The sequence below is a fragment of the Triticum dicoccoides genome, chromosome 4B (assembly GCF_002162155.2).
Source record: "Triticum dicoccoides isolate Atlit2015 ecotype Zavitan chromosome 4B, WEW_v2.0, whole genome shotgun sequence".
Lineage (NCBI taxonomy): Eukaryota > Viridiplantae > Streptophyta > Magnoliopsida > Poales > Poaceae > Triticum > Triticum dicoccoides.
In genome coordinates this window covers 627,609,019-627,615,110 of record NC_041387.1, presented here as the reverse complement: position 1 = coordinate 627,615,110, position 6,092 = coordinate 627,609,019, and positions in this window count along the sequence as shown.

Below are 6,092 nucleotides of genomic sequence, written 5' to 3'. Positions count from 1 at the left end.
GGGCGGCGGCGAGGAGGGAGGGGGAGGCGGGGGCGGGGGTGGGATGGACGAACGGGTCGGGGTGCGTGTGGCCTCGCGTGCGTTTGGTATTTTTCGTCCGGGGCTCTTTCGGCCGCGACGGGCTCCCCTCAGCCCTGCCATGTGGGGCAGGGCCGCCCCGGTCCCGCCCGCCAGTGGCCGTGGGTGGAACTGGCGTGTTGCGATCGGCCGGCCGGGGCCGCGTCGGGTGGGGGTGGCGGGGCCGGGCCGTGGGCGGGGCTGATTGGTGGGTCTCCTGGGGCCCATCAGATCAGTCTCTCTTCTGCATGTACTTGGAGTAGGAGCGCGTGGGCCCACATGTCAGCCGGACGGCATGCTGGCTCCCTTTTTCATTTCCTTGGAAGTATTTTCCGGCAGTTTTCTAAGTGCGGCGTGCTCAGGGTTCACCAGGTGGGTTGAGCTAAGCATTGCCGTTTTGAGAAGGTTAACCCAGAAATTTGATGGGCGTTGCTTTGCGTCAGTGTCGACTGATCTGCTGTGTCGAGGTGTGCGTGTTAGAGCATCTACACTCGACCTCTCAAACCCGGCTTATACGCCTGGCGGGTCGCCCAATCAGTGTTCGGTCAACACCCGGGCTAACCGGCACCCCATATCCAGCTCAAATATGGGGTGGATATGGGGTGCCCGGGCACACCCACGCACGCCCGCCACGTCGGTCTGACGGCAGGGTCCCACGCGGAAACGTTCAAAAACCCGGCGGTCCGACAGACGCCGCATCCGTCGTCGTGTGGCGCCGCTCCGGCTCGCCGCCCAAGACCAAATCTGGTTATTTAAGTCGGTCGGCGTCCGCAACCCTAACCCATCCACCTTTCCCCCTTCCGCGCCGTCAGTTCGAGCCCATCCACCTCCTTCCTCTCCCGCTCCGGCACTCTGGCCCCGGTTCGACGCTCCGCCCACGCTCCGGCACTCCGTCACGGTTCGAAGCAAGGTCACCTACTACACCATACTGACGCCGGAGCGCCGCAACGAGATCTAGCAGGAGATCCGGGCGAGGCAAGCCGCGTGCGCCGCCCGCATCGCTGTCGGGCTACCTCTGGACTCGTCGGAGCTGGGATAAGTAGGAGGAGCAGCCAGGGAAAGAGGAGGAGGAGGAGGAGGAGGAGATGGCTCCGATGGAGGTGGAGGAGGCAGAGCCGGAGTAGCAGCTGCCAAGCTTCAACATGGAGCAGGCGGAGGCCGAGTTCACCGTCGTCGAGTCAGATGAGATGGCGGAGCAGCAAGCTATCCTGGAGTCCATCCAGGATGAGGCCTATGTAGAGGCCAACTGGGCGTTCCTCCGGGGGGAGCAGGAGGAGTCCGACACGCTCTTCGCCAAACTCGAGGCAGATGAGCCAGAGCTGCAGCCACCACCCATGCTGCCGGAGCCGGGCATGGAGATCGTCGACATCTCCGACGATGAATGGCTAGGTGATCGACGTAGTTCATAGGTTTATTTTAATTTGCATGTCTCTGTATGGATTTGAGAATCTAGTATGAGATGTCTGGCTGTAACTGTGGAAATTTGAGGGGTGCATGGTCGCCCGCGGACGTTTGAGGGGCCGGATTTGCTAAATCCGGTTGTAGATGCTCTTACGGTGGTACTCCAGCGTGTGTAAGAGTCAGAGCAGTCCATCGGCTATCCCGGAAAGACAACTCCAGCTCGCATCACCAAATATCCCCTAAATATTTGAATCAGGCAGTTCAAACATTTTTTTTCATTCAATGGCGATCATCTAATTAGTTTGGATCGGGCCGGATGTCATAAATTATACAAACCAGAACCAGATGTAGAGGCAGTTTGCGGTAATCCAGGCATCCGCCACGTCGGACTACGACACGTCCGATCCACCCGAAAGCCACACTCACCGGCGCACTCGGGAGTTCTTGTTAAAAGTAATGGGTTTGGCCATGTACAAGTTGTGGAATTCCTATAATAAATATCAAAGGCCCAATGGCAAGAGGTGGTTATAACCTTTAGTCTCATATATAATCGTTAGTGAGTAGATGTGGGACCTCTCTATATAGTAGGTTCTTCCGACTACAAAATATGGTGAGTATGAGGAGAGAAAGAGAACAACACACGCGCATGCTCACCTTGCCTCGCCCCGCCTCACCAGGCTCGGACCGGGGCGTGGGCGTTGACATGCGCGTGAATGATCCGCCCACATACAAAGCTGCATCCTTTTGTCGTTTTATTTTTTGATGTCTTGGCAGACAAGTTGATTGTTTTCTTGTCCGGTTACTTACAACTTGAAAACCAAGCCAGTTTCAGATTGTAATCGCGACACAAAACCACATGGGTTCTCCTTTATATATGACTTACCGGTCACAACCAAAGACATGCCGAAACAAGCTAGGGTTTTGCCTCATGTCACAACTTGCGACGCCACCTTAGTCTAACACGGTATCTATTTTGCTGTGAGCAAACAGGTTCTTGTCAAATAGGAGGGTGATCATTGTCATGCGCTTGATAGAGTCTTGTGACATCTGAGAAGTACAATGAGTTATGAAATTCACTATTCAAGGCACTTCGTGTGTTTGAAGGATATGGTGATTCGAGCTGGATTTCTTATGTTGGTGTTATTTATGCCACAAGTGGGTATGTATTTACTTATGAAGGTGGTGTGGTATCATGAAGGTCTTGTAAGAAAACCATTGTGACAAAGGTCAACCATGGAAGCAAAACTTTCTGCTTTACACATAGCCACTGTTGAGGCTGGGTGGCTGTTTGAGCCCTCGATGGGCTTGCCAGTGGTTGAACAACTAGTGTCGGCTATTCTTATGAATTATGACAATCAAATAGTTATTATCAAAGTGAACAATTATAAGGATAGTGTGAATTCATCAAGACACGTGAAGAGATGTTTGAAGTCTATCAGGAAATTGAGAAACTCCAGAGCAATAATTGTTATGTATGTTCAAACAAACAAAAACCTGGCAGATCCTTTTTCAAAGGGACTATCACGAAATGTGATAGATAGTGCATCGAGACAGATGAGTATGAAACACATATGTGTTACACCATCGTAGTACCACAACCTTTGCAATTGGAGATTGAGTGAATTAGGACCTGGGAAGAATATCCTATTGGTTAACGAAGGGGAGTAACCGATAACCCACTCTATGTGAAGATGCAAAACTCTCAGAATTGTAAGAGAACTGTCAGGTGATACGTCTCCAACGTATCTATAATTTTTTATTGTTCCATGATATTATATTATCTGTTTTGGATGTTTTATATGCATTAATATGCTATTTTATATTATTTTTTGGGACTAACCTATTAACCTATAGCCCAGTGTCAGTTCCTGTTTTTGAGTTTCACGGAAAAGGAATACCAAACAGAGTCCAAACGGAATGAAACCTTTGCGATGATTTTTCTTGGGCCAGAAGATAACCAAGAGACTTGGAGATGAAGTCGGAGGAGCCACGTGGCGGCCACAAGGACGGAGGGCGTGCCGACCACCCTTGTGGGCCCCCCGTGCACCTCCTGACCTAATTCTTTTGCCTATATATTCCCAAATATCCCCAAACCACCAGAGGCATCCACGAAAACACTTTTCCACCGCTGCAACCTTCTGTACCCATGAGATCCCATCTAGGGACCTTTTCCGGCACCCTGTCGGAGGGGGATTCGATCACGGAGGGCTTATACATCAACTCAGTTGCCCTTCCGATGAAGCGTGAGTAGTTCACCTCAGACCTAGGGGTCCATAGCTAGTAGCTAGATGCCTTCTTGTCTCTCTTTGATTCTCAATACCATGTTCTCCTCGATGTTCTTGCAGATCTATTCAATGTAATACTTTTTTGCGGTGTGTTTGCCGAGATCCGATGAATTGTGGATTTATGATTAGCTTATCTATGAATATTATTTGATATCTTTGTAATTCTTTTTGAACTATCAATTTGGTTTGGCCAACTAGATTGGTTTTTCTTGCAATGGGAGAAGTGCTTAGCTTTGGGTTTAATCTTGAGGTGTCCTCTACCAGTGATAGTAGGGGCAGCAAGGCACGTATTGTATTGTTGCCATCGAGGATAACAAGATGGGGTTTTCATCATATTGCTTGAGTTTAATTCCTCTACATCATGTCATCTTACTTAATGTGTTACTCCGTTCTTTATGAACTTAATACTCTAGATACATGTTGGATAGCGGTCGATGTGTGGAGTAATAGTAGTAGATGAAGAATCATTTCGGTCTACTTGACACAGACATGATGCCTATATTCATGATCATTGCCTTAGATATCGTCATAACTCTGCACTTTTCTATCAGTTGCTCGGTAGTAATTTGTTCACCCACCGTATTATTTTCTATCTTGAGAGAAGCCTCTAGTGAAACCTATGGCCCCCGAGTCTATTTTCCATCATATTGGTTTCCGATCTACTATTTTGCAATCTTTTACTTTCCGATCTATAAACCAAAAATACCAAGAATATTTACCTTATCGGCTATCTCTATCAGATCTAACCTTTGGAAGTAACTGTGAAGGGATTGACAACCTCTTTATCGCGTCGGGTGCAAGTTGTTTGATTGTTTGTGCAGGTATTCGGTGATTTATGCATTGTCTCCTACTGGATTGATACCTTGGTTCTCAAACTGAGGGAAATACTTATCTTTGCTTTGCTGCATCACCCTTTCCTCTTCAAGAGAAAACCAACGCAAGCTTAAGAAGTAGCAGGAAGAATTTATGGCGCCGTTGCCGGGGAGATTTACGCCAAATCAAGACTCGTCTCCCGTCAACTTGCCAATTTCTGGTGTTGTTGCCGGGGAGTTCTACGCCAAGTCAAGACATACCAAGTACCCATCATAAACTCTCATCTCTTGCATTACATTATCCGCCATTCGCCTCTCGCTTTACTCTCCCCCACTTCTAAAATGAATTCCAAAAAGATTTGCCTTTTCTTTGCCCCTCTTCTGTTCGTCTTCTTCGTTTGCTTTTTGTGTGCTCGTGTGTTGGATTGCTTGCTTTGTCACGATGGCTCAAGAGAATACCAAATTGTGCGATTTTTCCAACACCAATAACAATGATTTTATTAGTACTCCGATTGCTCCCGCCACTAGTGCAGAATCTTGTGAAATTCATGTCGCTTTGCTGAATCTTGTTATGAAAGATCAATTTTCCAGCCTTCCTAATGAAGATGCCGCATCCCATCTAAACAATTTCGTTGATTTGTGTATGCAAAAGAAACAAGATGTGGATAATGATATTGTTATATTGAAGCTATTTCCGTTCTCGCTTCGAGATCGTGCTAAAACTTGGTTTTCATCTTTGCCTAAAAATAGTATTGATTCATGGAATAAGTGTAAAGATGCTTTTATTTCCAAGTATTTTCCTCTCGCTAAAATCATCTCCCTTAGGAACGAGATTATGAATTTTAAACAACTTGATCATGAACATGTTGCACAATTTTGGGAGAGGATGAAATTAATGATACAAAATTGCCCTACTCATGGTTTGAATTTATGGATGATTATACAAAAAAATTATGCCGGGTTGAATTTTGCTTCTAGAAATCTTTTAGATTCGGCCGCAGGAGGTACTTTTATGGAAATTACTTTAGGAGAAGCTACTAAACTCCTAGATAATATTATGGTTAATTATTCTGAATGGCATACCGAAAGATCTTCCACTAGTAAAAAGGTGCATGCGATTGAAGAGATTAATGTTTTGAGTGGAAAGATGGATGAGCTTATGAAATTATTTGCTAGCAAGGGTGCTTCTATTGATCCTAATGATATGCCTTTGTCTACTTTGATTGAAAATAATAATGAATCTATGGATGTGAATTTTGTTGGTAGGAACAATTTTGGTAATAACGCGTATAGAAGTAATTTTAATCCTAAGATGTTTCCTATTAATTCCTCTAATAATTACGGCAATTCCTACAACAATTCTTATGGAAATTATAATAAGATGCCCTCTGATTTTGAGAATAGTGTTAATAATTTATGAGTTTGCAAAAGAATTTTAATGCTTTGATTGAAGAAAAATTGCTTAAGATTGATGATTTGGCTAGGAACATGGATAGAATTTCTCTTGATGTTGATTCTTTGAAATGTATATCTTTTC